At 40.2% G+C, this 24,132-nt stretch overlaps 1 long non-coding RNA gene across 1 annotated transcript in view; it reads right to left on the reverse strand.

Annotated features, from left to right (window-relative positions):
* Window positions 1–24,132, reverse strand: part of LOC142601433 (uncharacterized) — a 480,670-nt gene that overhangs the window by 117,885 nt on the left and 338,653 nt on the right. The window contains exon 3 of the long non-coding RNA XR_012834989.1: window positions 14,037–14,074. This is a non-coding gene — a long non-coding RNA (uncharacterized LOC142601433). The remainder of the gene's footprint in view (window positions 1–14,036; window positions 14,075–24,132) is intronic.

A 24,132-nucleotide genomic window follows, 5' to 3' on the forward strand; every position in this document is an offset into this window, starting at 1 on the left:
TGATACAAGCCAGGATGCTGTTGGCCTTCTTGGCCACCTGGGCACACTGCTGGCTCATATTCAGCCGGCTGTCGACCAACACCCCCAGGTTCTTTTCTGCCAGGCATCTTTCCAGCCACTCTTCCCCAAGCCTGTAGCGTTTGCTTGGGGTTGTTGTGACCCAAGTGCAGGACCCAGCACTGAGCCTTGTTGAACCTCATACAGTTGGCCTCAGCCCATCCATCCAGCCTGTCCAGATCCCTCTGTCGAGCCTTCCTGCCCTCCAGCAGATCAACACTCCCGCCCAACTTGGTGTCATCTGCAAACTTACTGAGGGTGCACTCAATCCCCTCATCCAGATCATTCATAAAGATATTGAAGAAAACTGGCCCCAGTACCTTGCCCTGGGGAACACCATTTATGACCGGCCACCAGCTGGATTTAACTCCATTCACCACAACTCTTTGGGCCCAGCCATACAGCCAGTTTTTTATCCAGTGAAGAGTACACCTGTCCAAGCCATGAGCAACCAGTTTCTCCAGGAGAATGGTGTGGGCAAATGTGTCAAAGGCATTACTAAAGTCCAGGTAGACAACATGCACAGCCTTTCCCTCATCCATTAAGCAGGTCATTTTGTCATAGAAGGACATAAGGCTAGTCAAGCAATGTTGTTGATCTTTTTATTTTATTTTTAAAATCTGTGCGATTTTTCTATATTTGGTTGTATTTGGGATACCTAGCAGACCACAATCTGTTTTTCAGTCCTTAAAAAGCTGCTTACCATAAATAGTAAATAATAACTGCTAGTAATAAAATTCTTGCTTCCAGCCTCTTGAGACACATATTCAAGCTTTCCTGTAGCTCCCTATTTCTAAGATGTCTCAAACTCTGCATGGTGGAGAAGAACTGCCTTTCCCCCATCACTGGAATCCACACACCAATGGGACATTTCCCTTCCTGCGTTGTCAGATGGAAGCCACAGGCTACATGATCACGCTGAACAGAAACTGTCTGCTGACCTTCCAGGCTCATGAGCCACGCAGTCACCAATACTCTGTTCTGGACAATTATTATGTGGGAACTCATAAGTCAATTAGATTTATTGTGAAGGGCTCTGGGATTTTTGACTGAGCAGGTCTGGTGGTAACACTTCTGTGGAAAGACTATGATCTGTTCATTGCAGGAGGCTAACATATTGCGCATCTGCTCTTTTAGTCTCAACACAGTGTCACATAGAAATACTGATGATGGGCAGATATACCTTAAATGAGGCTGCTCTTCAAATATAGTTTTTGCAGGCTGGTCAGAAGATAAGCTGACTTGAATACCCAATGACAAACTCCCCACCCTGTTGCTGGCCAACATTCCGACACGGTGAGGACAGTCTGGGCAGGTAGCTCATCACAACTCACCATCAACACCCAAAGGTCACTAGATTCATGAAAAGTCTCAATGTGGATGATTTTGCTATGTGTTGTTGGCAAGATAAGGGAAGAATCCTGCAAAATGTTGAGCAATAATGAGTAATAGAGCAGGTGTCTCTGGACTCCTGAGAAAACTATTGAAGTCCTTCAAATACCGTAGTTCTGAAAGGCACCCGGCTTACACAGATGAGAAAAGCTGCATTCGTACTCCTGCTATCAGTGTGAATGGTGATTATCCTATTTCCTCTTGATACTTTTAAAATCCACCTCCTCAGCTGTGGTATTTCTAGTCCTGTGATTAGTACTAGGATATTACAAGAACATGGATGCCCTAATTCCCTGGCATCAAACCAAACAATATTGATGGCATTTCTGAAATGCAGTGACTCTAGACTACTGCTTTCCATTATACATAACTGCCTGCATGGGTGTTTAATATTTCCTCCCAGCCTTTAAATAATAGGTAATCTCAAAATAAATGTGTAATTTGCCATAATATTCCTCTGCTCAAATCTTTTAAGAGGCTATTGTAAAGACACATTTTTATAATGTCTCTGATCATAGACTAACTTAAAGTAGATCAGTAAAGTAGAACATCTAACTGTTCCCTCATAAACCTAAGCTGGTACTTAGGAACCCATGAAATCATTTAATCCCCTTTTCAAGTCAGGGAGCATTTCCTGGCACCACTAAAAAAGACAAGAAACAGCAACCAGTCCTCCAACGGGAGTTATTCTGGATCATTTCTGGCTTTCAAATATACTCACTAGGTATTTGTTTAAAAAATGGAATTTATTTGAAAAGTATTTTTAATCTGAAGACAAGGTCACTGCATCAGCTACTGACTGTTGCTGAGTAACAGAGCAAAGAAAGCAACTCCTCCTTTGCTGCAGGATCCTGCATGGTCCTGCCGAGCTATTTGCACTTCTGAGTTCAACGAGACTAGAATATGATGCAAAGCTCTGGTGTACAAAGTCCATTTTCTGTGTGTAAGGTAAAATGGAAAAGCTTTAGAGTTGTAAATAGTGTAGCTGCACCACGCAATCCTGGTTAATGGGGCTGTGCTGCTCACAAGTGCAGCTTGCACTGGACTTGCACCAATATGGCTATCATGGTGTTTGATATCTCACTGTGTCTTATCATCAGTAAAGAGGCCATTAAGAGAGAACAGGGACTGCTCTGCCAGGTGGCTCCAAAGCTGACAGATTTGCTTTATATAATAAGCAGGAAAAATTACTTTTTCTGTTCAGAGAATTAAGAAGGTACAAAGGAGACTTTCTGCAGTTAGAGGGGAGATACTTCTGAGTTATACTGTCCATGAAAGGCAAGGAAGAAAGTTCTTGTCAATGCAAAGCAGAAGTGCACTGTTTTTGATTTTTGGCTGCAGGGTGTAGGTGTGTGCGTGCCCTGAGGGAGAGTACACTTGAAAGAGCAGGCAGAAATGTTCAAACAGAGGGAAAAGATGGAACAGCATCTAGAGGAGGTGAGAAGAAGAGACTGCAGTCACTTATCAGAGAAAGAGGAGGAAGTGAATCAGTGGAGGGGAATGCACAATATATGATTTTTCAAACTCAGTGTTGCCCAGTGCCTTAAGTGCCTTCACCCTTGTAATGCTAAGGGACTTTTAGCTGCAGTTGTGTCACCCTCCCTTTCCTTGAAGCTCTACAGCATTTCACCCAGGCTGCTGTGGTAGTGTTTTTTCTTGTTGTTTGCATGCTGTTATTATCATGCTATTACTCTCAAGGCTTCAGTCCTGCAAATCCCGACAGCACTCTTATGGCAAGTTCTCTTGGAAAACAAATTGCTCCCAGCAATAGAATCACCCTTTCCCTGCCCTTTGGTTGTAGCTTTTGGGTTATGTTATGGGTGTTATGGGGACCCAATAATATGGAAGCACATACCTTATCAATGACCCAGCCTGGAGCACCAGCCCTGGGGTGAAAATGTGCTCCATCCAGCACTAATGGCACCAGGAGCAAAAACCAATATAAGGGTCGAGTGGGTCCTGATGAAAATTGTACAGTCCCTATGGAATAAGATTGATGGAATTTGCCCGCTGCACTGGAGAGCAGCCCAGGGGAGATGCTCACTGGGGATGCCTATTGCTTCTCTTCCGTATGGCTACGGGGGACAGTTTTCTTTTTTCTTTTTTTTTTTTTCTTTTTTTTTTTTTCTTTCTCTCTACCTTAGTTATATTTTTCCCTGAAACTAGCTTTACTATAGACTTGATGTATGTCATCAACTAAGGATCTCACTAATAAATCTCTGTGCATGTAAGCCTGTCTCACAACATGAGGCAATCATATATTTAATGAAGCTTTTCAAAGGAAAATAGCATTGCTGTATTTTTTAAAAAAGATAAAACCCAAGATGTTTTAAACACCATTTAAAGCCTATCTCAACAGGACACTCTTCTAGCAAGGCAAACAAAAGAGCCTTTAAGTACTCTTTCAAATCTGATACCTTTAGCAACATCAGTGTTTGCACCTAGCTTAAGTACCTACGTTGGGTGTACAGACTCCTAGGAATACCAAGGCTGGGAATGAATATTATGATGGCTATCCAGTCCATGGTGGGGAAGATAGATCCACTGAACAAAAATAATAGGATAGGAAAGCTTCCTGAAGAAGCCAGAATCTAGCAGATCTAATTGGCTGTAGAATAAAATACAACATCATTAATAGAAGCGCTTTGAATAAGGAGCAACTACAAGGGAGGAAACTGCCTTCAGGAGTTCTTGCAGCTTCTGCTAAATAGTCTGCTTGAGAAATAAAGAGTAGCTGACATGGTATTGACGTTGGATTGCTCCTGAGATCTCAGATGAAACACTCAGGAACCTGTTAATGATGAGAGGTTGATGGCTGGATGATCATAGAATCATAGAATGGTTTGGGTTGGAAGGGACCTCAAAGATAATCTAGTTCCAACCCTCCTGCCATGGACAGGGACACCCTCCACTAGACCAGGTTGCCCAAAGTCCCATCCAAACTGACCTTAAACAATTGCATCTAAAACTTCTCTAGACAACCTCTTCCAGTGCCTCACCACCCTCACAGTGAAGAATTTCTTCCTTATATCTAACCTAAATATACCCTCTTTCAGTTTAAACCCAATAATCCTTGTCCTATCACTCCATGCCCTTCTAAATAGTCCCTCTCCAGATTTCTTGTAGCTCCCCTTTAGGTACTGGAAGGACACTATAATGTCTTCCCAGAGACTTCTCTTCTCCAGGCTTAACAACCTCAACTGCCTCAGCCTCCAGACACCAGTCTGGACAGCTACTGCTGCTATTGTTTCCAAGAAAGCCTACGTATTCATAAGGTGTCATTTTGAAAGTGTCATTTGTGGCAGTTGGACTGGCTAGGGTGGAGATGCCAAAGGCTGGGGACCAGGACTACATCCATGCTTGGACGTGAATGCCAAGGTGCTTGAAAAATGTGCTGTCAGCTTTGGGACCATTCAGCATCTATCTGCCTTGCACTTCCCTCATTTGCTGCTATCTTGGGAGCTGCTGTCTCACCAGTAGAATTAAACCAAGGCCTGGCACATTTCTCATGCTTATGCAGAGTTGTTTTCAGTCACAACATTTAAAAAAAAAAATATAGCAAAACAAATATTACTGTGTCACTTATTAAAATAATTTGGGTTTAAAACTGAATTCAACAACAAAATTTGTTTCTTACTCAGCAATGCATGTCTAGGATAAATCACTACATATAAAGAAGCTTGTAAAACTCTTTTTCACAGTCATTTCTATGAGGAAGGCCAGACTGACCCTGCCTTGCTGAAGAGGGAAAGACCAAGTACCCCTTCTGAGGTTCCTCTTAGTCCCAGTTTCTGATTCTCTTATTCAGCTCTCGTGTGTTCAAAAGTAACCCCAGAGTTGAGGTCATGGTAAATATTCTGAATTTTCATCATTTCTTCTAAAATCACAACTCTGTGTTTTGTTTTGGTAGGAGTCTCATGTTATTCTAGAAGCTAGGTTGTTAAGAAAATAATGGAAAATTTTCCTCCCTGAGGAACTTTTCATACACTATTTTCTATTGTTTACTTAAAACAAAGTATATTAAACTGCCAGCATCAACAGCAGCCTCATATTTTTTCTTTATATGAATAAAATATGAAGAAGAGAAAAAAATATTTCCCATCATACTGTGGTAGGGTGAGATGTGAAAATCCTTGCAAATGCTGAACAGTTTCATAAAATTATTGAATAACTGCTGAACAATAGATTTGGCAAAGAAAGGTAAATAGGTGCAATCATGTAAGACAGAGCTCCATAAAATGAGAACTAAATATATATGCATTAGTTGCATCATGTGAGAAATATTTTTAGTGAGAAAATTAAGCAGAACCATCAAACTTCAGTAGAATGATATACAATTATACTTCAAGGCACACTTTCAGCAATGGAGAAAGAATCCATTTTATAGCAATAATTTTATTTTTTTATATTTTTTTCTTTTTAGTAGAGTACGTGTCAGAGGACCTTAATGTGCCATATGCTGTGCATTCTTAGGAATACTTTCCTTGTTATGAACTCCAGCAGCAGCTGGTGAAAACCGATGGTCCAGTGCAACTTTCAGCTTTTTTACCAGCCAGCACAGTCGGTTCCAATCTCTTCATTGTCAGTGAATTAAAGAACTGCTGTAGAAGAATAATAGCTTTGTGTCTGAATGTCTGGGACAGCCTGCTCGTACTCTGACTTTCTGACATTAGTGAGTTGCTGCTGCTGTCTGTGCTGTGCCTCAGCGACAAATGGAGGAAAACATGTACTGGCTCTGATGCTGGATTCATTCTTCCTAGGTGTCTATAAAGTACGGGGATGAAAAGCACTGTCCATATACAAAGAATGAGCTTGGAATAAATTTTCAATTGTTAATATGGATCCTGTTTTCCTCAGTTTTACTGCTCTGATGACAATGAAATTCATGTGAAATTATATACTGCAGCAGCAGGAACATGTCAGTTCAGTTAGTAGACTGAAAAAAACAAATCATGTTTTTCCCTGCTGTTTCTACAAACAATTTTAGGTTTTATTTTGATGACAGTTCAACTGCATATGGCCAGATGGGATTCCATTTGTGGTTTGTCAATACACTTTTGAATTTCTCAGCTACTTTAAAATGAGAAGTTGAGGGCTAATTCAGTGCTTGTAAAAGGGGAATTGACATGTCTATAATGACTTTCATCGAAGAGCTTATCATCATGGGACAGTTAATAAAGATTACTTAATGAGCCTTCACACGACCCCTTTGAGGCTGACTCATCAATATGAAAAGCCCTTGGCAGATGAGGCAAGTAGGATGATAAAATTCATACGTGCTGCGCAAAATCAGAGGCTCTGAAAGATTCATTTTTACGTTCTGCATTCTCAAACCTCTGACTTAAACCAACTGACAAGTGTGTTCATCCAGAACACTTTAGTGAGGAGCAGGTTTTGGCAACATCGCCTTTGATACCATTTTTTAAATTTCCTTTCCCTCCATTCAGTCAGCTAATAGGTTGAAAAGCAGTAAATCGCAGAGGCTCAGCTGACATCCCTAAAAGTTATCGGCTTTCTGCGTACCAACTTCCCACTATATTTTCCAGGCTTTATATCTACAGGTATCAGTGAAAATAAAATCTCATGGGAGGAGAGTGAGTATTTATCACATTTCCAACTCTGAAAATGAAATGTCAGAGAGAGTTCTGTGGAAATGTCAAGAACACATGAGAAAAAATTCAGTGTGCTAAGATCTTGCATTCATTTATCTTAGTTTATTTGAACAGATTAAATTCGAATGCTGTGCCCAGAACCCAGACCCTCTTGCAGCTGATGGGAATAGTGGAATTTCTATGGTAAACCCCTTAATACCATGAACACAAGACTGGGAATAGCCACACTAAAGCCAACGTTTCTCCTACAAGTGTGCACTGGTGATGCATGATCAATATTTGAACACATGCCAAAACTCAGTGTGAATCTTTACAAAATTCTTTAAAATAGATTTCAAATCAGGCAGAAAGTACCTCAAAGGTTTAACTATTTTAGTGATATGCCGTAATTCTAAAAGAAGGCAACCTGCCAATCAATGCACTTGGCATCTATCCAGGAACAGTTCCATAGCTCAGCACCAGAAATGATTTTGAATGCTTGTAAAAGTGAAGTAATACACACATAACTATGTGGACGGAAGAAAGAGTCATAACCAAAAGAAAATGGAAAAAACACCTTAAAACCAGATACTGCCAACAAGACAGGGTAAATAATGCGAGATTTGTGCCATCATTACACTAGCAAATGGAAATGACTTCTCACTTAGCAAGAAAAAAAAAGTCACAGAACACATTCTGTTTAATATCTTTACAAATGATCTGGATGAGGGGATTGGGTGCACCCTCAATAAGTTTGCAGATGACACCAAGTTGGGCAGGAGTGTTGATCTGCTGGAGGGCAGGAAGGCTCGACAGAGGGATCTGGACAGGCTGGATGGATGGGCTGAGGCCAACTGTATGAGGTTCAACAAGGCTCAGTGCTGGGTCCTGCACTTGGGTCACAACAACCCCAAGCAACGCTACAGGCTTGGGGAAGAGTGGCTGGAAAGATGCCTGGCAGAAAAGAACCTGGGGGTGTTGGTCGACAGCCGGCTGAATATGAGCCAGCAGTGTGCCCAGGTGGCCAAGAAGGCCAACAGCATCCTGGCTTGTATCAGGAACAGTGTGGCCAGCAGGACTAGGGCAGTGATTGTCCCCCTGTACTCAGCACTGGTGAGGCTGTACCTCGAGTACTGTGTTCAGTTTTGGGCCCCTCACTACAAGAAAGACATTGAGGTGCTGGAACGTGTCCAGAGAAGAACAACGAAGCTGGTTAAGGGTCTAGAGAGCAAGTCTTATGCGGAGCGGCTGAGGGAACTGGGGTTGTTTAGCCTGGAGAAGAGGAGGCTGAGGGGAGAGCTTATCGCTCTCTACAACTACCTGAAAGGAGGTTGTAGCCAAGTGGGTGTTGGTCTCTTCTCCCAAGTAACAAGTGATAGGACGAGAGGAAATGGCCTTTAGATTGGATATCAGGAAAAATTTCTTCACCAAAAGGGTTATCAGTCATTGGAACAGGCTGTGCAGGGAAGTGGTTGAGTCACCATCCTTGGAGGCATTTAAAAGATGTGTAGATGTGGCACTTAGGGATACGGTTTAGTGGTTGGATTTGGCAGTGTTAAGTTAATGGTTGGACTCAATGATCTTAAAGGTCTTTTTCCAGCCTAAAAGATTCTGTGATTCTATGACATTGATTCCTACACAGCAGCTGTTGAAAGGGAATACAGTTTGGAGAAATGAGAATGGTTTTCATGGTTATCAGGTGAGTTGCCTCTGAAATTACTTTTTCTCCAGTGGTTCATTCCTCAGGCCAGGGATCAAAGTTCTTGCATTTTCTTCCCAATGTTTAGATCCATGAGTCCTCACCACCCTATGTCTGAGTTGGTGGTACAGGAGCACATCTTGGGTCCTAATTCCACCTAAAGGATGTATGAAAGCATGATCTAGCCCCTTTCTGCCACATGCTCTCTTTTACAGAGAGGAATGTGATGCCCAGATAGCATCCAAAGTGTCCAGTAGAAATGCATGATCAGTGGACCAAGAATCTCAGCTGTACTCTAGCATATATGCAGGTTGGATAAGACAAAGATTTGGCTCCTGGTCTGAGGCCTCCCCACCTATGTAAATGTTGAACAGCCGGTGGTCTCCAAATTAATTCACTTGCAGTGATATAAGCACATTCAAAATAAAGATTCATCATCCTGAGATTTATAGTTCTGCAGAATGTACTTGAAAGAAATACTAGAATAAAAATACTAAGTAGTTGTTTACTAAGTACTCTTGGTCTAGTCTGTTGAGCATGTGTAAGGCCCTGTTTGCCAATGTAACTAGAATTTCCGGCTTGAGAAGGCAGCTTTTAATATCCAGAAAAAGCTCTGATTCGGTGTTTATTCAGCCCACTGTCTTTTTAACTTCCGGGATACCAGCACTCCTCTCCAGTGTCAGACTGAAGGTCAAGGATTCACCCTTATCTTGCTTTTCACAAGCTTGAAAGCTTAAATTGTATTAGGTTGGTGGGACTTGAGTTGGGACTTTTCCCAGCCAATGGTTCCTCTGATTTGTTTGCCTTTTCCCCTAGTCACCTCTAACAAGTTCTTGGATTCAGGCAATACACTAGAATGTATCAGGAGGGTTTTACAGAAATTGTCTCATTTCTCACAAGAGCAAATAAATGTTTTGCCTTGGAGATAATCTTAACTGTCCCATGCAAAAGCATCACAAGCTGTGATGAAGGACATACCTTAATATGGATATTTGAGCTGTGTGATTAGAAGAAGAGGGGAAAAACATGTCTATTTATGGTGCAGTGTAGCAGTCAAGTGATAGACTTTATATGGAGAAGAAAGAACCACTAATGCAAAAAATATTCTGTTTTCCAAAAGAAAGTGCCAACCAATGACATGGGAGTGAAGCACACAGGAATATTTAAAGAAGCAAAATTTGCTTGAACCTTGAATTATACCACTGACTCTCTGAGATCTAGTCTTTGTGGAAGAATAGGCAGATGTTTGACCTTGGACAATTACACCCAATAGGGTGAATGCAAAATGCTAACAAGAGGATGAGATTTTATAGTCATGCATTATACACTTATAAAAGAACCTGTTCTAAACCTAGCAAAAGGCAATGGAGGTCTTTACAATGACTGTAATGTTGCTTATATCCTCAGGCTTCAGTTCAGCTAAATACTTTATCACATGCCTAACTGCCATTAACATCACTTGAGACCGGCAAGTTTTAAAGAACTCCCTAAGCTTAAGAACAGATAGAAACAACTCACTGAGGCAAAGCTTAAACTCACTAACTCCAAAAGTGCAGAAGACTGTTGGTTTTGTCTACCTCTTACACAATCCCACTTATAATTTAATAGTTTTGTTACGTACAAAATAACTGATCTCACAGCATGCAGTTCAGATCACAATCTTCAGAAGCCCAAAGTATAGGACTAATAAGCTTGATTCAGTGCTCTGTTTTGGACTATTTGCAATTCTAAGTCAAATTATGGCAATGAAGGGGGAGTGAATTCAGTTCTCCTCCATTTTATTAAAGATTCATTCATTTTTTAGAAGTGCAGGAACAATCCCAGAAATGTTCATCAAATTGACTGTCTGAGAACAATTGCATTAATTTGCTTATCTGTTTTGATTTCCTAATCTTATGGGAAGGGCTTTGGATTTAATTTGCACAGAATACTTAAGAAAAAGATCAGTGATACTGAGTTGGAAAAAGTTTTAAAATTAAGTATTCATTCGTACAAGTTTTCTCTTGGGTCATTGCTATTCACCCCTCTCAGTCGGTGACATTTTTATTTGTCCTGGGCTGGGAGGTCAAGCAGAGCAGCATTTAGCCAGAGCACTGAGGTGCAAACCTCTTGTGATAAGCTCGCTCTCCTTCAGCTTTAGGTTGCACTACTCCAGAGGTATTACACCATTGTGTAGAAGAGAGGGAGCTTCCCTCTCTGTTACTTCTTCAAGAGCAACTTCTGAGCAGTTCTAGTGCAATATCTGCATCTACAGCAGTGAACGAGGGAGAAGAGTAGAGGTGATTGGAGAGAGTCTGAGAAGAGCTAGGAATATCTTTTCTTAGCTCTGAAAATAGATGCTCTGTCTTGGGTAGAGTAACAGAGTGGTACAATCTTTGTCTGGGCAAGGTCGTCACTTGTCCAGATCTATTTTAAGGACTGTTGGGTCCTTAAGGTCTGTTTGCTTGCTTTTTCCCCTTAGGTATGGTATAATGAGATATAATCTGACCTCTGCAGAAAACCCATTCCTTAATATATTGATAAGCAGCTTCATTAATATGTTGCTTTTAAATTTCTTGAGGAAAAACCTGTCATCACATTTTACCAACATAATCAGTAGAGAAGGAACAAACTACCCATACTTAGACAGGTATTTCCTACTCAGCTTCAATGGGAAAACTCTTAACTGCTTAGAAGGATCTTAAAGTTTTTTCTCACTTTTCACTTTTTATCCTCTTCCATGTTTTGTGTTATCCATATTACTGCTTCTAAGCTTTTGTTTATTGCTGTACAAGTTAAAAAACCAACAACCAAACAAGGAAATAATCTGTTAACACCCTGGGTCTCATGTTAGAGGATTTACTGGCCAGTGAGTCAACAACAGAAACATCTGTATTAATTCTTCCTTCCTTTGTAAGTGTAATTTCTCTCTCCCACCCCAGTATGGCTTAGATGTTTGTTCCAGACTGTTAGCCCTTCAAACAAGATTGTGGTGGGGAAACACAGAAATATCTGCAACAAAAGGAAATGAGAAGATGCTACTGGCATTAAGTAATGAGCCAAAATAAAAAAATCTATCCCCAGAGAATTCAGTGGTCTTATACTGCACTCCAAATATCCTTCCTGACCACAAAATAAATACATGGTGAGAAAAGAAAAAAGAAGTTAGAAGACAAGTGCATTGACCTTGTCATTAGGACAACTGAAATTACTATAAATAGTCAAAATACCTGTCTGAGGATTAGAAGGCTAATGGATAGCTCTTGCCCATAGAAACAGTCTTCTATATATATTCAAACTATAGCACTGCACTTTTAAATGTGTATTGAATGTATAATTTCTTTTTCTTTGGCACTTAGATCCACAGTCAACATTACAGATAATACCCAGGTACTTGAAACTCATTCTTTTTGACTAAAAAGCACAAAGTAGAAATGAATTAAAAAAAAAAAAAAAAATCAAACCCCTCCTACATTATTTTCACCCAAGGAACTGGATAAGTAGGTAACCAACCAGCCGGCTTGCTTGTATGTCCATTTTTCTAATATTCCAGCCATTCAGTGAACCAAGAGGGAAACTGTCAGAAAGACCACACAGATGGGCAGTCCATGTTGTGTTTAATCACAGGGTTTTTTTGATGGAATGCTTAGATGATGCTATCTTGTCTTGTTTCTGGAAAAACTCTGCTCTGTTGAAAAGGAATAAAAAAAAAAAAGGGTTTGTCTGTTGTTAACATCTCTATGTTAATTAGCACTTTGCACCATGCAGGAAATTAGCACGTTTCACAGTACTAAATCATGAACCCAAGAGAACAGCATTTGCTGAATGGTAAATTGTTGAATGGTAAATTTTTAGGGTTTTTTTTTTGCCATTTAGATGATCACTGAGAAGGTCAACAGATATATAGCCCAGAAGCTATATAAGATGTTTGTATAAAAGCAAACTGTTTGATTTTAATTAACTCAGTTGATAATTCAATTGTAAAATTCCATTGTTGACTAAGAAAAAGCTGTATTTTCAGTTAAAAAAAAAGGCATTTCCATTATTTGGGATAGAAGTAATTTTTAGTTTTATTCTGAACATTTCCACTACTTTCAATTGGTTCAATTCCCAAAGCCAAAGAACAAGTCCCTCCTGCATTTCCAGCAGAGATGTGAACCTCTGTTTGGATATAAACTTACCTTGTTCCAAGCTGACACAAACCTACCCTCTGGCACTGGCTTTAACTGAACTTGGAGAACAAAGTAAAACAACACACCTGAAGTGTCGATGGCGGGGGAGAGGGACACAGCCATGGGCATCCCACTTTGGCTTCCACTCAGGTGTCCCACACATCCTTGAGGCAGCAGAAAGGTTGGCTGGGACCTTTCCTTGAAGAGGTCAGCTCGTGTGCAGAAAGGCAGTTTGTGACAGGTCAGCCAAAGTTTTCTTTGCTGGCAGCTTAGAGACTGAATAAGAGATGGGAGATCTTGCATTCACCCTCTCCCTCATGCATGTTCCTATGGAGAGTATACCTACAGCTGTTGCATCAAATGAAGTTTGGTTTTTTTCTTCTCTCACTAGTCAGACAGTTTCTTCCAAGCAGCCTCGCTGAACTGAACAGGACCCACTCATCTTGTATGTGACTATGCAGTGTAAGGCAATGAGAACATAATCAGCAGGGTTAACTGAGTCATCTTGCTGTTCTGAATTAGCAAATATATAAAATGGTGTGGTGGGTTGTCCTTGGCTGGCTGCGAGGTGCCCACCAAACCGTTCTATCCCTCGCCCTCCTCAGCAGAACAATGGGTGGAAATACAACAAAAAGCTCATGGGTTGAGATACCATCATGAGCAAAACAGGTTTGGCTTGGGAAAATTAATTTAATTTATTGACAATTAAAGAGAGTAGGCTAGTGGCAAACAAGAACAAATCTAAAAACATCTTCCCCCCACCCCTCCCTTCTTCCCAGGCTCAACTTCACTCCTGACTCTTCTACCTCCTCCCCTCTGAGCAGCATAGAGGGACGAGGAATGGGGGTTCATAACGCTTCATCTCTCCGCTCCTTCCTCCTCACATTGTTCCCCTGCTCCAGCATGGGGTACCTTCCACAGGACACAGTATTACAAGAAATGCCATAGCATGAGCCATTTCAATGGAGTGCAGGCCTTCTGGACAGACTGCTCCAGTGTCGGCTCTCCACGGAGTCAAAGCTTCCTTCAGGGCACATCCGTCTGCTCTGGCGTAGGGTCCTCCACAGGCTGCAGGTGGATATCTGCTCCACCATCAACCTCCATGGGCTGCAGGGGGACAGCCTGCCTCACCATGGTCTTCTCCACAGGCTGCAGAAGAATGTCTGCTCCGGTGCCTGGAGCACCTACTCCCCCTCCTTCTTCAGTGGCCTTCATGTCTGCAGAGTTGTCCCTCTCACATATTCTCAGTCCTCTCTCCCAGCTGTCACACAACATTTTTTTACCTTTTCGTAAATATGTTATCACAGAGGTCCTAGCGATATTGCTGATTGATTGGCTTAGCTTTGGGCAGCAACAGGTCCACCTTGGAGACAACTGGAACTAGCTCTGTCCAACACTGGAGCACCTTGTGGTGCCTTCTCACAGAAGCCACCCCTAGAGCATCCCTGTTACCAAAACTCTGCTGCATAAACCCAATACAAATGGTCATGGACATATGGCTGAGTGCTAAACACCACAGCAGGATGTTCATCAGAGCACTGTGGTTTAGCACATATACAGCTTCACCTCTTGCCGTGCTGTCCCCTGGCTTTGCCTGCTCTGCTCTTTGCAGTGTCTCGTGAGTCTTTTTGGAGCATCACTGACTTGCTCCTTTCCAGCCTGTACCTTTTCACATCACCCTTCACATGTGCATCTTTGCAAAATGCATCCCTTCTGTAATGGTGTCTGTGTTTCTCTGTTTTCTGTTGGTGTAAAACCTGAAGTCTGATTAACCCTTGAATGGGTGAAATTTGTAAGGTGAAACTGTTTCTTTAGAGAAAGTACTCATTTGAAATGGCCTCTCAGATCGTTTAAGTGTTTCAGCTGGAAAAAATATTTTCATGTCAAAACACGTTAGTTGAAAAAACACATTTTTTGTTAAAGATACTTCAATGTTTAATGTATATAAATTTAATTTTAATAAAGTCTACAAAATAATAATTTGTGTTACTTTGATGGAAACTATTCCGCACAAGCAATTTCAATAATCTTTTCTTTCCAGTATCTAGACCAAACAAAAACTAATTTTGGATCAGTCTGAATATTTTCATTGCCTTGTGCAACCATTAAAACCCAAGCATATTACAGTTCTCTAATTGTAACTTCAGTGGGCCGAGAGTCTTGTTACTGGTAGCACAGAAAATGCTTACTGTAGTATTGTGCTCTAAAACATCTAATAGCAGCAAGAAGTCTGTTTTAAAAAAGGAAGGCTTTCATTGCTGTCATGAGCCATATTAGCAAGGAAGACTTGGCCTTGTGTGCTTCATCATACAGATGTAAGACAAGGAGGGAGCATCACCACGTCCAAGGTCCCCACTATTCCAGTTATCATGTGATAGTCATCAGTTCGGGAGTACCCGTCCCACCGCCAACCACACACAGACACACTCTCCACAAGATGCAGTTTCCTGATAACCCTTAAGAGCCAACACTAGCAATGTCTACAATACCCTGTTGGAAGACAGAAGATAAGGTAAATACCCTTCAATGAGATCTGTTTTCGTGTTCACAAATCAGTCTATTCCCTGAATTTTTAAAAGCCATAACTGGTATAATCAAGGTCCGTCCCTGTAGGTAAATATGAACAGCCTTGATAACCCACTCTTCTGCAGAGAAACCGCAGCATAGTTTTTCCGAATGCAGCCTTAACACTTCCTTCAGTGTGTGCAAAGCACTCTCTTTTGCACACAGTGGTGGTCATGCTTATACCAACAATTCTTGTCTGAATTTTGCAGGTAGAAATAATATGCCATTCATTACACTAATGAAATCTTTCACCCTCAAATTTAAATCACAGTAGCCCACAAAGATACTTGTGTTCAACTGTTTATAAGTTTATATGGCAAAAGCATTTACCAAAATTATTATTAGCTCATGGTCCTTTGCATATTTTTTTTTGTCCATTATATCTCACTTCCTCACCTTCTGCTGCTGTTTGTCTACAGTGCCTTCACCCACATGGATATAGGTGACAACACAATGCTCTAATAAAGATGTAGTTGTTTTTACCTTTACTATTGTACTTGTATCTATAAATATCTTTGTACCTGTTTTATGTATTCCAAGACATCATTTGACGTATTTAACAAAGAAAAGCCACTCCTGTGTCTTCATAAAACCAGTTTGTTGATAACAAACAGATTTTAACTAACATTTGGACTATCCATGATTTCAAAAAACCAGATGGAATCAATAACTGTTACACAGCACACATAGCTGTTTGCTGTGTAACAGAATATGTCTAACATAACAAATATGCCCAGAGTGTAAAACAAGAAAAGCAACGAATGCAGAGAATGAACTTGAATGAATCAGATAATAATGTTTACCTACCACTATGTGGTTATCTTAGTCCTTGTAATCAATAAAAACATTTCCATGACAAAATAATTCCATGTAAATAAGACAAACTAATTCTCAAAGTCAGCTAAAGAATCATGATAACATATGCATATGATACCTTATAAGTAACCTTCTGTGAATCCCTGCTTGTCCAACATAAAACAATCAAAAGCTCCCCGCCCCCGCCCCCCCCCCCCCCCCTTTTGTGCACAATCTCTTAGATTTAAAGGCCCATCAACAAATTTACAACATCAATTCCCCAGCTTTGAATCTTTGTTCAGGCTTCTCATTATATTTTGGTACACTTGTTGGTAAGGTGATCTTACCCTCTAGACCCTAGACTAGTCCACATATTTGGAATAACTGAACCCTCTGGAAGCTGATTTCAGTGTTGAAGGGATTCTTGACTTTGACTGTTTACCACAAGTGGGCAAAATTCAATTACATGTATCTGAACTCCTCCCAGCACTTGCAAGCACTTGGAATGAAGTGTTCTGAGTTCACCAACGTGTACTAACAGATCTAATTGTTACAGGGACTTGAGAATTTTTCTTTTATGGCTACTCATATAAATGAATGTTTCACAAGAAGGATGTATTCAAGAATTTGATTTTTATTTGTTGATGAATTCCATAGAAACAATATAGAAAAGGTTATTAAGTTTTTATAAAAGTGTCTTTTCTGCAGGCAGAGCTAGCATGTTTACAGTTTAATGTAACACCTCTGCAGCTCAATGTACCCTGAGATGAGCAATGACAATGCAGCATGAAACACATTTTTCCAGCGTCCAGTCTTTCAGGCATAAGAAATCATGGTTGCCTCTTACTGGTTATGGTAAACCAAAAGAAACTTTGAAAATGAAGTTTTAAAGGCACTGAAAGTGCTTTTTAATGGCTTCATTTTGAAGGAATGTTCACATTTGATGTCTAGAAAGAAAGAAAGAAGCTGTTTTCTCATGATGCATTTCTCCACTACAAGTAGTCTCTATTGGCACAATTTTCTAGTGAAAAAAAAAGTATGTAAAATAAAGAATACATAAGATTTGTAAAGCTGTGGTAATGCATACATTTTAAATTTAAAGAGCCTTTAGATTGTAGAGACAGAATATATCTGAATTCAACATTTACTTTCATATTTAAGTAACTGTTTGGCTCCAGTATCTAAGTTTGCCTTTACTTTCTAGCAGATAGTCAGATAGGAAAATTCCAGGTGCCTGTTTCTTTCACTTTTCTATGTTCCCTTAGCAATTTCAGATATAAATAATTAACATATGTATGAGGGTTAAAAATAGTTTAAAACAAATACAGCACTGAATCCATTTGTATAATAATCACATACAATAACTTGTAGTACTACTTAATTTGTAGTACTACTCATGATATAAAAATCTAGTTAGATTTGTCACAGGCTAATTTTCTTTGCTCCCATAGCATTTTAAAAACTCCTCCATCTTCATGGCCCAGGGGAGGTAAAAAAAAAATCATATTTACTTTCTGTCTTTAAAACAGTAACATCTTTTGCCATTTTCACAATTAAACACAGTACATATCAAAGTATGTAGGATTAAAGTATTAGAAACAATCTGATGAAACTTGATTTTTTTAGAGCATATTTTGCACAGTGTACTACTGAAAAGTTACATCCCTCCTTTCTTTCTATGCTCCAGAATTCCTTTTCTTGATGTTTTCTATTCAGGGAAGTAGGAACACATGCTTTCTATTTAGGCAGTTTGGCAATTACCGATGTCTGGAAAAAATTTCCAAACCATCAATTATCTCCTTGAGATACTGGACTCATCAGTGTTACAGTCAGCATCTGGGCTAAAGGCAACAGGTGAGCTTTAACAGTGCACGGCTGGAACACAGACCTGGGTCTGGACTGGTGGAACAGGAACAGAACCTTTGTCGGAATGCTAGTGACAACGTGAGACAAACCTCACCCTCTCCAGAGGAGCCCAGGTATCCCTGGCAAACTGCTGCTCCAGCACCGGCCGAGTGATGACACGTTTAACCAAGACAGCTCTTAAGGATCTGCCTCATTTTTAAGAGCTCAGCCTCATTTATTAAGAGCCAGGGGGTTAAATTCAACAGTGTGCTAAGGTAGACGAGGGGAATTACACTTTTGTTTTGTTTTGTTTTGCAGTTGAGCATATATTTGAATATATTGATTGACTGAAGGCTACTGAGAGACAGTCTGTCCCCATTTCAAACTGCTTGGAAAAAGTTATTTTCTAGATTTCCTATTCTTTCTTCTTCCATATCTCCAAAACTATATTACTGGTCTGTGTAAAGAGTTTCAGGATTTAGAAAAAGGATGAAGGAAGCTACATGAAATAATACTGTAGAGGTTTTAATTTTTTTTTTCTTTCTGTCCTTAACAGACACCCAATGAACATTGGTTTTATTTTTTTTAATTTTAATTCTTCATTAAACTACTATGAGGCTTTTTTCAACTTAAAACTGAGATTACTAAAACTGACCTTTGATTTTTTTTCATTCAGTTTTATGATACTAAAAATTCATACAAAAGGCTGTAAGGTTATGCTTATTTAGCAGGTACCTCTCTTGCTAGTCTTAATTATGTTATTTTCCTATTCCGATGTAATACTTTAAGCTTTCATAACATTAAAAAATGTTAAGGGACTATTTTCAGATGCTACTATGACCTTTAAAAATACCTAATCTAGCTATTTAGAAGCTTTATAACTCATGGGCCTATTTTAAAAGGAGTGTGGGAGGATAATCAAAGAAAGTCATTTTGTACTGAATAAAAAGAGAAGTGCACTAATTCTACATTAGTAAGCACGCTTCTTATAGAAAGTTGTCCTTCAGAACAATTGAATACCACTGAATATTGTGGTATAACAATACCACTTGAGTGTCCTTCAGGGTGGTTTTATTTGAGGTTAGTCATCCATTTTAAAATTCCTTCCCATCAGAATTTATTCTTTTTTGGAGTTATTTTTATGATCCACACACATGCTTCCATCTGCAGACTTTTTTCCTGATTATGTGAAATATATGGCTGGTCTTAGTAGATTTTTCTGCATGTATATAGTAAAACATACCCAAATGCTTAGGCAGCGTACATTGCCCAGACTCACACATTTCTGTGTTATATCCATGGGACTTAAATAGCTGTGTGCCACTAACAGACACACACAGGTGTCACATGTAAAAGAAGTACTCTCATGGACTTCAAATCAGATCAGAATTGGAAGTTTATTGATTTAATAATAACATAATTAGCTGGCAATTAATGAACCACGCATTCAGTATCCATTTTGGTGGTAAAATGGATAAATCAAAGCACTAGACACTTACAAGGTGTGAACAAACAGCTGCAGACTTTACAGTACCTGCTGTAACTAATCCCCCAATTTTTAATCACACACACAGACATCCTTGCACAGGCCATATGGGTTTCAGCTTTCCAGGGAGTACACTTGTACCCCCCTCCAGTGGGAGACATGGGTGGTCCAGCACTGGGTGTGCCCAGGATGCTGCCTGCAACCCCCCAAGCACATGCAGGGGAGAAACCCCCCTTGAGGTCACACCTGGGGGTTCCTCCTGGTCCTCCAGCTGTCCCTCATTCACCGGGTGCCAACTCCCTGCAGCATCCCAGGGGAGGATGCTCAACCCAGCCTGAGCAAGGGGTTGTTATGAATTTTCATGCTTTTATCCACCTGTTACTGGAAGTTTTCACTTCCAATTACATGTCTACAGTCCAATTAAGAACCACAGTAGAATGTTTCCACTGATTATCAAGTCTATCTGTCGTGTACAGATTCACAAACTGTGAGATAAAGAGGAGTCCAGTGAAGCTTAAATATTGGAAGCTGTTAGTTTTTACCTAATTACTGCCTCTACAGATCAATAATTTCAGTATGAAAAGAAATGTATCACCTCAAGAGATATCTGATCTTGCTGTTAAGACATGAAGGGATGGAAAGCTGACATGTCTTCAGAAGTTTGTTTCCACTAATAGGTTCATTTTGTATAAAATATATATACAACATACATACATACATATACAAATATATGTACAAAGACATATATATGCCTTCCTCCCCATAAAGCAGTATGTGGGGTTTTTTTCTAACTACAGAGGATCCATCATTAGGTGGTCTATTCTTCAGTACTTGAATGTTTTAGCATTACAAAGGCACTCATCACTGGTAAGCTGAGATCTTTAAGTCTCACACTAGGAGGCATTTTCTTCTATCATCCAATCATTTTCACAATTCTCTTTCTGTATCTTTTCCTAGTTTTGTTTTTATCAATGTTATAAAAAGAAGAAAGAATACCTCCAAATCATATTTAGGTTTTTTGATGGTTTTGTATGATTGCATCATACCATTGAATCACAATAGTGCAGTGCAAGCTTATTCTGAATTGTCCACTAACCGTACAAATCTTTTTCCTAGTAGCTGTTTTACAAACCGTCACAATTAAGACAGAGTGACCCACCACCTGAAGTGGATCTGGATGGCATTTATTTAAAACTAACATGATCAGAGCTTTTACCCTACTTTTTTATTTCACGTGTTCACTTGTTCCTTCCCACAGCACTATGCATGATCATGGGTCTTGACTTGTCTTCCCAGCAGGGAAATCACTGTTGGTCCATGAAGGTCAGGATGAAAGTCATGTTGCTTCCTGCCGTGCAGCTCCTCACAGTTACCTCTTTGAGGTGTTACTGGCCAAAATCCCTGGGCTTCCCTGTATTTGACTCCATTCATCTCCCTGATCTTTCCACCTGAAGGAGGCTTCTTCACCTTCCTCTTTCCAGGCTCCCTTCTGCTTTCTAAGACCACCTCTTCCCTTCAGGAACCTTTCTTTTCAACGCTGCCTCTTTCTTTCAGACCCCAAACCCCCAGTTTAAATAGAAACACTTTGCAGAAGCAAAGTTTTATGGTCAACCTCATAATTAATAAGTTCTGTCCCATGCCTCTTCATTAACTGGAGGATTTAGGATGTGTAAGTTATGTTTAGTCCACGTGTTATAAAAAATTACAGCCAGTCCCTACCAGTTGTAGCTGGTAAAGAGCAGGCTTGTGTCCAAGAGTTCAAAAGTTCAGTTGTTTTGGACATTCACCCAGCTATACAAATATACCCAACTACATGCTGCCTGCTAGCATTCACCATTTAAGCTATTTTTTCAACTACGACAGAAAGCAGTGCCTAGACTCACCACACAATATATATGGCTGTTGTTCCTCACTCTCCAGTATCTAAATTTGCTATTGGTTGCCTTTAAACTTCATTATGTTTAAATAGGTGAGTTTCCCAAATCAGTCTAATTCACCTTGTGTGATCCATGTCACCTGGTTTTGTCCATTTAAAAAGGCAATGACAGAGTTCAGTTTGCAACTGCACCTTCTTGTCCCTATATGTGTGTCCATAGGTAAGCCGCATGTCTAAGCTGCCATTATAATTTGTAGAGATCTAGTTAATAAAGTCAGTGGAGACCAGGCAAACATTCTCTCACGCCACTGTTGACACCTTCACTTGGTCAGCTGAATTTGTTCTAGACTGTCGTGTCTATGTTGATTATATCTTCATTGACTGTAATGAGAGCCTAGACAGCTTTTATGCTTCCGGACAAGCTAAATTTAGTCTGGCAAGTTAATTTATGTTGACATCTAAATTTAAATGTCCTGAATTGAATCCTGTCCCACCAGCATAGTCTATGTTTATTATATCTCGTCCTTCTCTAGTGTGGATAGCAAGAGGTGCCTCCAGAGGGTGATTCATCCCATCAGTTTGAGGATGAAGACACCATTCTCTTTCCCTTTCTTTTAATTGCAGAGAATCTGAAATAATTATCTGAAGCTATATAGTCAATTCTTAGGTAATTGAAATTAGGTGAGATGGGTTCTACTGTAGTCTGAAAGCACTGTCCTCCCAGTTATTTGCTAATATATCATTTGTTGTATTATTATCAAATTAGTTGGCCATAATTTTTATATATATATGTGCATGTATATTTCTGTATTTTCAAAATTCTATATTTCCAATATGTTTTTTTTTCTTATTCAGGCAGTTCTAGCTGCTAGTAAAAATTTTTAATTTTAGGCAGACAGGTAGGTTACATAGGCTTGGAAGACTTCCTAATGCAAACATACTCATCCTGCAGATTATTTATACTTTTGACAAGCATACTTTGCCCAAGGGGATTTTATCAGTGAATCTGTAAATGGTTACAGTACAAATCCATAGCAATTCTGGTTTTCCATCTTGTATGATACCGTGATACTAGGAGCCATTTAGATTGTAATTTATAGGACTGGGGAAATGCATGCTTGAAAATGTCCCTCATATAAATCCTGCATTACATGGAACAAAACTGTATTAATTATGCCATTTTTCATTTGTTCTGGTTTTAGTTTAGTTTGGTTCAGTTTAAGGCTGATAAATAACGATAATAAGTTTGACACTTTTTACTGTATCTCTTTCCTTAATAGACTTCCCAGTGGACAACTTTGTTATTTAGAGCAACTATCACACTAAAGCAAGATATAGATAAGAAATAAAGCCAAATATTAAACTGTCAAAGAAGGTAAACAATGGCCCTTAAATAGGCACTTCTGAAATGCAAGAGTTTGTGTCTTTAAAATCAGGCTGAAATTTAGTTTGACTGCTGTTCTTAAAGAAGTAAGCAATGTCATCTTAGTTTCTGCTTTAAATTTGTCTAGGACCCTGAGTTGACATATTTCATTTTAATTAGGTATTCTATATCTGCTCTCCTTACTTAAAGAAACATCAGTCCTCTGCATACCCAAACAACCTCTTCAGGTTACCTTGAGGTCAGCACCATAAATATAGCGAGGGAAGAGCCACGACCTACATACAGAGCTGGCTCACTGCTGTAAGCACTGCAAGCAAAACTGAATCTTGCAAAACTGAGTCGTGCTGCTCCAGGGCTGAGGATCCAGGGCATGATCAGTGCTGGGCCTTCCTCCCACACAGGCTAGAGAGGACGAGTGATACAGAAAGGAGGAGGAAGGGGCTCAGGGAGGGAGGAAAGTCCCGGGGAGGCTTATTTCTTTCTTTTGGTGGGTAGACAGGCAGAGTTAAAGACAGTGACTATTTCTGTGGGATGCCACTAGTTCTTATCCCAGCTCTGGACAGCAACAGTTAGCCTGAGCTTGGGCACACTGCAGCCCCATTGTTTATGGTGTACACCATAGCCTGCTGATCAAGATGACTGTTAACTCCATGTGCGTCTGGAGCTGGGTCTGGCAGCATCCTCATAGTAAGCAGCTATCATGAGGGTTAACGGCCTAACATTTCACAAACAAAATACAAGCAATCATTTTCTTTTTAATTTCATTTATACAATACCACATTGTTTCATAGTGTAAGAATGGGAAGTTAAAGCAAAATCTTTCCTGAGTAGATGAATAAGTTATTTTGGTGTGGTCAACACGCTGGAGGGAAGGGATGCCATCCAGAGGGACCTTGACAGGCTGGAGAGGTGGGCCCGTGCAAACCGCATGAAGTTCAACAAGGCCAAGTGCAAGGTCCTCCACGTGGGTCGACGCAATCCCAAGCACAACTACAGGCTGGGCAAGAAATGGACCGAGAGCAGCCCTGAGGAGAAGGACTCGGGGGTATTGATTGATGAGAAGCTCAACATGAGCTGGCAGTGTGAGCTTGCAGCCCAGAAAGCCAACCGTGTCCTGGGCTGCATCAAAAGAGGTGTGACCAGCAGGTCAAGGGAGGTGATCCTGCCCCTCTAGTCTGCTCTGGTGTACTCCACCTGGAGTACTGCATCCAGCTCTGGGGGCCCCAGTACAGGAGAGACATGGAGCTGTTGGAGAGAGTCCAGGGGAGGGCCATGAAGCTGATCAGAGGGC

The sequence above is a fragment of the Balearica regulorum genome, chromosome 3, assembly GCF_011004875.1.
Source record: "Balearica regulorum gibbericeps isolate bBalReg1 chromosome 3, bBalReg1.pri, whole genome shotgun sequence".
Classification (NCBI taxonomy): Eukaryota; Metazoa; Chordata; class Aves; order Gruiformes; family Gruidae; genus Balearica; species Balearica regulorum.